The sequence below is a fragment of the Chrysemys picta genome, chromosome 1 (assembly GCF_011386835.1).
Source record: "Chrysemys picta bellii isolate R12L10 chromosome 1, ASM1138683v2, whole genome shotgun sequence".
NCBI lineage: Eukaryota > Metazoa > Chordata > Testudines > Emydidae > Chrysemys > Chrysemys picta.
In genome coordinates this window covers 4,618,024-4,629,568 of record NC_088791.1, presented here as the reverse complement: position 1 = coordinate 4,629,568, position 11,545 = coordinate 4,618,024, and positions in this window count along the sequence as shown.

Sequence of the window (11,545 nt, the reverse complement as noted above, 5' to 3'; positions counted from 1 at the left end):
TTCGTGGTAAGCAAGGTGCACTACCAATTTGCAGTCCTTCCCTTCGGCTTATCTTCGGCCCCAAGAGTGTTCACGAAATGTATGGCTGTCGTGGCAGCGTACCTTCGTCGGCAAGGGATACAGGTGTTCCCGTACCTAGATGACTGGCTGGTACGCGGTCGCACCAAAGAGCAAGTTCGAGCTCACATCCACATAATAGTGCACACATTCAACGAGTTGGGCATCCTACTCAACAAGGACAAATCCACTCTAGAACCTACCCAGAGAATAGAATTCATCGGCGCAGTTCTAGACTCCAGACGTGCACAAGCCATCCTGCCAGACAACCGCTTTTGCACCATCACGAGCCTCATTCAAGGGCTCAAGGCCTTCCCAACTACCACGGTGAGGTCGTGCCTTACCCTGCTGGGTCACATGGCTTCCTGCACGTACGTAACCAGGCATGCCAGACTTCGGCTTCGCCCACTCCAGACCTGGGTGTCATCAATATACCGCCCACATTGGGACAGCCTGAACATGGTGGTCACGGTCCCGAACTCGGTCCTGACCTCCCTCACCTGGTGGCTAGATCACAATGTGGTTTGCGAGGGGATGCCATTTCACGCCCCACAACCCTCTCTGCACCTGGTCACAGACGCTTCATCTCTGGGTTGGGGCGCCCATCTCAACGAACACCATACCCAGGGCCTGTGGACTGCACCCCAGCTAGCCCTGCACATCAATGTTTGGGAACTGATGGCGGTGCGCCTGGCGTGCCAGGCATTTCTCAACCTCCTACGTGGCCGCTGTGTGTTAGTTCTTATCGACAACACCACGGCCATGTTTTACATCAACAAGCAAGGAGGAGCACGTTCGTCAATTCTATGCCAAGAGGCCATTCGCCTGTGGGACTTCTGCATCGCCCACTCAATCCATCTCACGGCATCGTTCCTCCCTGGAGTCCAGAACACTTTAGCGGACAGACTCAGCAGGTCTTTTCAGACGCACGAGTGGTCTATCCGTCCGGACATCATACATTCCGTTTTCCAGAAGTGGGGGTTTCCCCAGATAGACCTGTTTGCATCTCGAGACAACAGGAAGTGCCACGTGTTCTGCTCCCTCCAAGGTCGAGCTCCGGGCTCCCTCTCGGATGCGTTTCTCCTTCCCTGGAAAGACCACCTGTTTTATGCCTTTCCTCCGTTTCCTCTGGTCCACAAGGTACTGCTCAAATTGCGCAGAGACCAGGCACAGGTAATTCTGGTCGCCCCAGCGTGGCCGAGACAACATTGGTACACCACACTGTTGGAACTCTCGGTTCAGACACCGATCCCGCTTCCATTATGTCCGGATCTCATCTCTCAGGACCACGGCCGGCTGCGTCACCCCGACCTGCAATCACTCCACCTCACGGCGTGGCTGCTCCATGGTTCACCCAGGCAGAGCAGCAATGCTCGCACTCTGTCCAACAGATTCTGCTGAGCAGTAGGAAGCCCTCAACACGGACCACGTACCTGGCCAAGTGGAAGCGGTTCTCCTGTTGGTGCGAACAACGAGCCACGTCCCCGTTACAGGCACCTATTCCTCTCATTTTGGAATATCTCCTCTCCCTAAAACAGCAGGGGTTGGCGATATCTTCAATTAGAGTTCATCTGGCCGCTATATCGGCCTTTCACCCAGGGGAACTCGCGTCCTCGGTATTCTCTAACCCGATGGTCGTTAGATTCCTCAAGGGCTTAGACCGGATGTACCCACAACAACGTCAGCCCGTTCCGACGTGGGACCTCAACCTGGTTCTCTCCAAGCTCACAGGTCCTCCATTCGAGCCACTGGCCACCTGTTCACTTTTGTACCTATCCTGGAAGACAGCCTTCCTCGTAGCCATCACCTCAGCAAGGCGCGTTTCTGAACTCAGGGCGCTTACATCCGAGCCCCCTTACACAGTTTTCCATAAGGATAAAGTGCAGCTTCGTCCACATCCTGCCTTTCTCCCTAAGGTGGTTTCTCCTTTTCATATCAACCAGGATATATTTCTCCCGGTCTTTCATCCTAAACCACATGCTACTCGCCAGGATCAACGTTTGCATTCTCTGGACGTACGCAGGGCCCTGGCTTTCTATATTGACCGCACAAGGCACTTTAGAAAGACGACGCAACTCTTCGTTGCAGTGGCCGACCGAATGAAAGGCTCACCGGTCTCCTCACAACGCCTATCCTCCTGGATTACGTCTTGCATCCGGACTTGCTATGACCTGGCAGGTGTCTCAGCACCGCACCTCACCGCTCACTCCACGAGGGCCCAAGCTTCCTCGACTGCTTTCCTGGCGCAAGTTCCGATCCAGGACATTTGTAGAGCTGCGGTTTGGTCATCAGTCCACACGTTTACAGCTCACTATGCACTAGTGCAGCAGTCCAGGGACGATGCTGCCTTCGGATCAGCGGTTTTGCACACAGCAATGTCTCACTCCGACCCCACCACCTAAGTTGGGCTTGGGAGTCACCTAATGGAATGGATATGAGCAAGCACTCGAAGAAGAAAAGACGGTTACTCACCGTTGTAACTGTTGTTCTTCGAGATGTGTTGCTCATATCCATTCCAAACCCGCCCCCCTTCCCCACTGTCGGAGTAGCCGGCAAGAAGGAACTGAGGGGGCGCCGGGTCGGCTGGGGTATATATTCAGCGCCATGAAGGCGCCACTCTAGGGGGCTCCACAGCCGACCCGCCGGTGTTGCTAGGGTAGAAAATTTTCCGACGATCGTGCACGCGGCGCGCGCACACCTAATGGAATGGATATGAGCAACACATCTCGAAGAACAACAGTTACAACGGTGAGTAACCGTCTTTTTCACACCGTAGCCTGGCCAGTCACAAAACTCATTTTCAAAGCTTCTCTGATGCGCACCGCGCCCTGCTGTACTCTTCTAACTGCCCTGGTGTCTGGCTGCGCGAAATCAGCAGCCAGGCGATTTGCCTCAACCTCCCAGCCTCGATAAATGTCTCCCCCTTACTCTCACAAATATTGTGGAGCGCACAGCAAGCAGCAATAACAATGGGGATATTGGTTTCGCTGAGGTCTATCCGAGTCAGTAAGCTGCGCCAGCGCGCTTTTAAACGTCCAAATGCACATTCCACCACCATTCTGCACTTGCTCAGCCTATAGTTCAACAGGTCCTGACTACTGTCCAGGCTGCCTGTGTACGGCTTCATGAGCCATGGCATTAAGGGGTAGTCTGGGTCCCCAAGGATATCTTTCGAAACAGACCAGAGTGCCTGAAGACGCGAGCATCATGTACCTTTCCCGGCCATCCCGCGTTGATGTTGGTGAAACGTCCCTTATGTCCCACCAGGGTTTGCAGCAGCATTGAAAAGTACCTCTTGCCGTTTATATACTCAGTGGCTTGGTGCTCCATTGACAAGATAAGGATATGGGTTCCGTCTATCGCCCCACCAAAGTTTGGGAATCCCATTGCAGCAAAGCCATCCACTATGACCTGCACGTTTCCCAGAGTCACTACCCTTGATATCAGCAGGTCTTTGATTGTCCTGGCAACTTGGATCACAGCAGCCCCCACCGTAGATTTGCCCACTCCAAATTGATTCCCGACTGACCGGTAGCTGTCTGGCGTTGCAAGCTTCCACAGGGCTATCGCCACTCGCTTCTCAACTGTGAGGGCTGCTCTCATCCTGGTATTCTGGCGCTTCAAGGCAGGGGAAAGCAAGTCACAAAGTACCATGAAAGTGTCCTTATGCATGTGAAAGTTTCGCAGCTACTGGGAATCGTCCCAATGCGGTCCCACGAGTCTGTGCTTGTTTCCCAGGCACAGAATCGACATTCCATGGCATGAACCTGCCCCAGTAACACCATGAGTTGCACATTGCTGGGGCCCGTTCTTTGTGAGAGGTCTATGTCCATGTCAATTTCCTCATCACTCTCATCGCCACGATGCAATCGCTGCAATCGCCTTCTCGCCTGGTCCTGGTTTTTCTTTGGCATGTTCTGGCTCTGCATATACTCCAGGACAATGCGCGTGGTGTTCATAATGCTCATAATTGCCGCGGTGATCTGAGCGGGCTCCATGATCCCAGTGCTATGGCGTCTGGGTTGAAAAAAGGCGCGAAACTAGTGTCTGACGGAGGGCGGGAGGGTGGGGCGAGTGACGACATGGCATACAGGTGCAGGGAATTCAAATCAACAAAGGTGGCTGTGCATCAGGGAGAAACACAAACCACTATCACACAGAATGCCCCCCAAAGATTGAACTCAAAACCCTGGGTTTAGCAGGCCGTTGATTTCACGGAGGGAGGGGGAAGCAAATGAATACAGAACAAATTTGGTCCATCTATTTTTTACATCTTAAGCTGGCAGCAGACGGTGCAGCATGACTGATAGCCATCGGCATTTTCTGAATGCTTGGCAGAAAATGCTGTATTACAACTGCTAGACATCATCATCAAGACGGTTCAATAGGACTGCCGGGTCTTCAGGAGACAAAATGAAGAATCAGATGCCCAGAGTAGAAAGTTTGGTTCAGTATTTCTTAGAGGAATCTGCTGAAGAAGTTTCCCAGGTGCCTCTGATTGAACTCACTGAGGAATATCAATCGTAATAAAACAACCACTGCCAAAAGGCAAGGAGCTGCTGCTGTGTAGCAATGCAGTTCCACGTCTTCCAGCACCCAGATAGCCGATGACGGCTACCAGTCATACTGCACTGTCTACTGCCAAAAGACAATTAGCTGCTGATGTGTAGCAATGCAATACCACGTCTCCTGGCACCCAGATGACATATGGTGACGGTGAGCTGAGCTGAGCGGGCTCCATGCTTCCTGTGGTATGTTGTCTGCACAGGTAACCTAGGTAAAAAGGCGCGAATCGATTGTCTGCCATTGCTCTGACAGAGGGCGAGGGGCCTAACGACATGTACCCAGAACCCCCCGCGACACTGTTTTTGCATCATCAGGCATTGGGATTTCAACCCAGAATTCCAATGGGCGGCGGAGACTGCGGGAACTGCAGCATAGCTACCCATAGTGCAACGCTCTGGAATTCGACGCTAGCCTCGGTACTGTGGACGCGGTCCGCCGACTTAATGCACTTAGAGCATTTTATGTGGGGACACACACAATCGACTGTATAAAACCGATATCAATAAAACCGGCTTGTATAAATTCGACCTAATTTCGTAGTGTAGACATACCCTAAGTTTCCTTTTACATCTACTAGGCTTTTCCATTTCTCTGGAGGTGATAGATGGGATCACCTTCCTAACAGCCCCACATTGCCTTATTTCAGTATGAATAAACAGGACCTCAAAGTGTCACAGTAAGAGAAGGTCCTTACACAGACAGACAGTGATTTTGATTCTTTCTTTTATACCTCTATGACTAGCTTAGTGATAAGAATACACCTAAATTCTTCAAGTATAGGCCTTTGCAGACAGGCCTGAATATCTATATCCTAACAACACAACCAAAAGTTGATTTCACAAGTATGTTGGAAACACACCTTTTCTTTTTGTTTCTTTTCGTTTCTTTTCTTTAAATTGGAAGGCCTAGCAAATCTGATCCTTTGAATTCCAATGAGAGCATTTCACACAAGAATTCAGACCTAAGAGAATTGGACCTGGGATAAATCAGCCACTATTCCAATGATCTCTCTTCTGGACGTAGCTAAGCCAACCTCTTTGCAAAGGAGCCATTGATTTTATATACCTAACAGGAGAGACTCCAAGCCCATTTTTCTGAAGTGCTGAATACTCAAAACTCCCACTGAAGCAAACCAGAACAGTTCATGATCACCATTGATTTATAACAGGCTACTAGGTTTCCTGAGTTGTGCCCCAACACTGGAGGTATCCAAAACTGGAGGACATTTTTGGCCAAAGGATGTCGAAGCTTTTGGTGATATGAAAAGATAACGAATGGAAGAGCATTTAACTAGAAGACCAGTAGTATGAGGCAGTACATATTTGAATTTGGAATAAAGGGGAGTAGAAAATTGTCAAAATAAAGAATAAAGAAAGGAAGCAGAGGAGCAAGACTAGATTTCCATGGTTTCATGAAGGTCTGTGTCCTATCACCAGTTCCAAAGTGGTGTATTTCTCACACAGTTCTCTTACTTCATTATTGCAGTTGCAGAGTTTGAAAATCAAGACTGTCTGCCACCATGTTAATTACTTGTCTGCCAACATGTTAATTACTTGTTTCACCTTGCTCAGTCTACACTAAAGCAAAACACAATGAAAGCAAAGTTGAAAAACTTCTCCATTATGCAGCTTCTGTTAGAAAGTTAAAAGGCAGAAAGAGTCCGTATTCATGGATAGGAGATCACCTAGCATCATTCTTATTGACACTAAAGTCTTTTGACACTCCTGTCTCATGGGAAAGAGGCATTCAAGTCAATGTAGATGTAGATAACATACACCTTATGGTCCTAGCTCCATTTGCACTTTGCAGAGTGGTGTAAAAACCCATTGTGTAGTTGAGAATCAGGCCAACTGTATTGTTAATAGAGGAAGCCCAGAGCCAGGTAGGAATTAGAAGAAACCCATCAAGTTCGGTGTACTCAACACTTCTAAAAGCCAGGCCTATGCGATCAGACATGAATCTGTATCTTGCTGTTCATTTTCTGCTTCTTCCTTTTCCCATGGATATGCCTGCTGGATGTAACATGACCCACAGTTTCCATTGACCTAATCATGGCCCGTCGCCATCCCCCCAAACCCCGTATTCCCCCAGAACCATATGGCCCCTGTGACCATAGAGCCCGTGCTAACTGTATGGGCCCCCATAACCCTATAATCTCCCATAATCACAGGGACCCCCATAACCATAGCATCCGCCATAACGTTATAAGCCTCTATCACCACATGCACCCCCATCAGCACTTCTGATGTCATCTGCTCCTGGGGATCCAACTATGCTGAGGGAAAGAGCTGAGAATTGTTCCTTGGAAGGTTACAAGAGACGATGGGGGTTGGATCAGCTCTGTGGAGTCAGGGCACTGTGGAATCAGCTACACTAAGATAGACCAGATGAAGTTGTGCACCTAGAATTACTTCTGCACATGAGACTGTAGAAGTTGCCAGGGTGGAAGAGATGAGTGGCCCTTCTAATGCAGTATCCTGTCACAATGAGTGTCATTCACCAGCTGCTTCAGAAGAAAGCAGAAGAACAATGAATTAGTTCTTTATGAAGGAAACAGGGAGTTTCTTCTGAAACCCTAGATTAAAAATTGTGCGTGAGATTTTTCACAGCTCCCTAAGGGATATGAATGCCCAAGTTCCAACTAAAGTCAATAGGTTCTAGTGTCCCAACTCCATGTCTTGCTCTGAAAATCCAATGCTTGCAACTCGATAATGGGGGGAAAAAATGAAAATACCCCAATCCATTCCCCTTACGCTGTCCAGATAGCAAGTGTGAAAATTCGGGACAGGTGTTGGGGGGTAATATGAGTCTATAGAAGAAAAAAACAAATATCGGGACTGTCCCTATAAAATCGGGACATCTGGTCACCCTAATTCCAATTGTTAAGAGTTACGAAGTGTATGTGCAAGATTCCGTAATAAATTAAAAGGATCTCTAACACATCATCTAAATGGTTATAGAGAAAGCAAGTTGAATAGGACATCTTCTGTTCACATAGGGGAATAAGTTAACATGCTTAGAAGAGGCCTTAGTCATGAGTGTTTTAATAAACTTTTTTAGACTACCTGGAGGACTTGAGAGTCCCTTTGTTCCTGAAGGCTTAATTAGTTACAAACAAAACTTTGATAACTCCTTCAATTGATGTAAACACAAAGAAGGTACCAATGTGAGCTTTCTAAAGAACTTGCTTCCGTCTGCACTGCTTTGGATGGTTGGCAAACAGAACCTGTTATCAGCATGGACGCATGTCCTCTGGAATTGCAGTTGAAGTATGAAGGGACATATGAATCTTTAGTGCATCCAGCACATAAATATCTTGTGACACCGGCTACAATGGTGCCATGTGAACACCTGTTCTCACTTTCGGGTGATATTGTAAATAAGAAGCGGACAGCATTATCACCTGCAAATGTAAACAAACTTGTTTGTCTGAGCGATTATCTGAACAAGAAGTAGGACTGAGTGGACTTGTAGGCTCTAAAGTTTACATTGTTTTATTTCTGAATGTAGGTGGGTTTTTGCACATAATTCCACATTTGTAAGTTCAACTCTCATGATCAAGACATTGCACCACAGTACTTGTGTTAGGTGAACTGAAAAATGTTACTTCTTTTGTTTCTTTTTACAGTGCAAATATTTGTAATCAAAAATAATAATAATTAGTGAGCACTGTACACTTTGTATTCGATGTTGTAATTGAATCTATTTGGAAATGTAGAAAACATACACAAATATTTAAAGAAATGGTATTCTATTATTGTTTTACAGTGCAATTAATCCCGATTAATTTTTTTAATTGCTTGACAACCCTAATTTGTTCCTGACTCCACATGGTGTGACCTGCACACAGGGCCAGCCCTAGGCTAAATGGCGCCCCAGGTGAGGACTGTCTTCGGTGTTCCCTCCTCCACTTATTAAACTTTTGAATATCTTATTCTTTATTTAATTTGTAGCCCATTTCATGACTTTGATTTATCATTAGCATGCAGGATTTATCCTTGTCACAACAGAAGACGATATATTTGTATGTTAGGATCTGTAAATATATATTTATTCATGCCATGTATAAGCAAATAATGAAAATAATATCCTCTAAGCTTATAGATTTTTTTTTAAATTTTAAGGATAACTGAAATATAGTAACATCAAGAAATTGAACTGTGTGCACTGGATAGACCAGTATTAACTAGAGTTACCGTAGGTGACAGCCTTAGAATGGTACCGTGTTCCTTTAGTTCCAAAGTTCATTTTCTCACCTTTGCCCTTGCAAACTGAAGCACAGCACCAGAGAGATCCAAAGACTGGCCAATGGCATTTTTGAGGGATAAAACAGCAAGCAATGTCAGTCTCTCATCGGCCATCGTCGACAGAAGATATGTTTTAATGAGCTGGAGTTTTGAAAAATTGCACTCGTCACTCGGGATTGAGCCCGGCAGTGTGAGCAGAATCCTCAAGCTCTCCACACATTAGGAAAGTGTCCTTCAGCCCTGCAGCATGAATGAATTGGAGAACTTGGAGTGGAGAGTGCTTCCCATGTGGCAACATGTGATGGATGTTGTCCAATTCGACAGAGAGGTCTTTATCATTGACATCCAAATATTCCCCATGTGTCAACATTCATTGAAGATGCATACAATTGTTCAAGAGTCTTTTCCTGTCCGTTAGCACCTTATTGAGGTCACACAAAACCCTCAGATCTTTTCGCTCTGATTCATTTGTCTGAACCTTTCTTCGGTGGACACTCAAGCAGTGTCAACGAGCGAGCAAAAAAACTCTCTCTTCAATTTTTCTTCGAGCTTCCCATCACCTCATCTCTGCCCTCATAAACAAACTGTCTCTTCTTCCAATGAATACGAGTTTCCTTGAAGACAGGCTCAGCTCCTAAGTTTTCTGCCATTTCTTTGGCAACAGTGAGGGCCTCTTCAAATCTGTTGTCACTGTAGGCCACAATGAAATCAAACCAGCTTCTCATCAAAGTAGTAGTGGTCATGATATCCATCGATTGAGTTTATAATGCCTAGCTTACAGCATTTACTTTGAACAGGATATTGTGCCAAACCACAACTGAGACCAGAAATTTGAAGTCAGTGATCTAGTTTGCCAGGCTTTGCACCTCATATTGGATTGCGGCCTTGGCTTTACTCAACTGCGCCAATTCCATCAGGGTGTCATAAAACTCAGTGACTTGGTACCTCACTGGCCTTACGCAGTGACTGCAGCTCTCGCAGCAAGTGTCACTTAGCGGCTTCATGGCAGATTTGTAACATTATCCGTGAGGATCTTCCACCTGATAGCTGATGCTGAAAAGAGGAAATATATTCTTTGCAGTAGGCCCAAGAGATATGACGCTGCATCTGACAGAACCAGATGATGCTGCATCTGACACAACCAGGTTGAGCAAATGGCAGCCACAAGGCAATAAGAAAGCTCTTAAATTCAGCTGAAGCTTTGTTTTATTCTCATTCAAAACATTCATAGACAATTCTGCTAGTCCTTTTCCAGTAGAGTCGTCCACAGACCGGAAACAGATCAAGTGTTTCCTTTCCTTTACCTCCCTAGGCAATTTATTCCAGTGCTTAAACACCCTGATGGTTAGGAAGTTTTTCCTAATGTCCAACCTAAACCTCCCTTGCTGTAATTTAAGGCCATTGCCTCTTCTCCTATCCTCAAAGGTTAAGGAGAATAATTTTTCTTCCTCCTCCTTGTAACAACCTTTTACATACTTAACAATTATTCTCATGTCCCCTCTCAATCTACTCTTTTCCAGACTAAACAAACCCAATTTTTTTTAATCTTCCCTCATAGGTCATGTATTCTAGACCTTTAATCCTTTTTGTTGCTCTTCTCTGGACTTTCTCCAATTTGTCCCCATCTTTCCTGAAATGTGCTGCCCAGAACTGGACACAATACTCCAGTTGCTGTCTAATCGGGGTGGAACAGAGCGGAAGAATTACTTCTTGTGTCTTCCTTACAACACTCTTGCTAATACATCCCAGAATGATGTTCGCTTTTTTTGCAACAGCGTTACACTGTTGACTCATATTTAGCTTGGGGTTCACTATGACTCCCAGATCCCTTTCTGCAGTACTCCTTCGTAGGCAGTCATTTCCCATTTTGTATTTGTGCAACTGATTGTTCCTTCCTAAGTTGAGTACTTTGCATCTGTCCTTATTGAATTTCAGCCCATTTACTTCAGACCATTTCTCCAATTTGTCCAGATCATTTTGAATTTTAATCCTATCCTCTGAAGTGCTTGCAACCCCTCCCAGTTCATTAGTGTTATGTGCCTGCACAGGGCTGTATTATTTTGATAGCAGATTTTTTTCTGGGATTAGATGCCCCCAAATTTTGGATTAAGATTCAAGGGTTCTCACAACAATATTTTTGGTAACCACTGACAAGCTTGTCTCTCTGTCCCTGCCTCCCACAGCCCTAGCCGGGTGGGAGCAGAAAACTTACCCAAGGGCGCGCCCCGGTGACTGAATGTCGTAGCTACCTCCAGTGACAAAAGGATGGTGAGCTAGTGTACATCAGTACAGTTCGATAGACTCAATGATACTCTCTCAGCCAGGTTGGGTAAAGTGCCTTCCTTCAATTTGAAGTTGATGGAACTGTCCTCTTTTGCACTGGTACAGCATCTACCCATCAACTTTCAAATATAGCCTTGGGCTGTCAATTAATTGCAGTTAAATCGCAATTTAAAAAATTAATCATGGTTAATCAGAGTTTTAATCGCACTATTAGGCAATTTCATACCAAGTGAAATTTATTAAATATTTTGTATCTTTTTCTACATTTTCAAATATATTAATTTTACTTAGAACACAGAATACAAAGTGTAGAGTGCTCACTTTATATTCTTAGTTTTGATTAGTATTTGCACTCTAAAAATGATAAAAGAAATAGTATTTTCGATTCACCT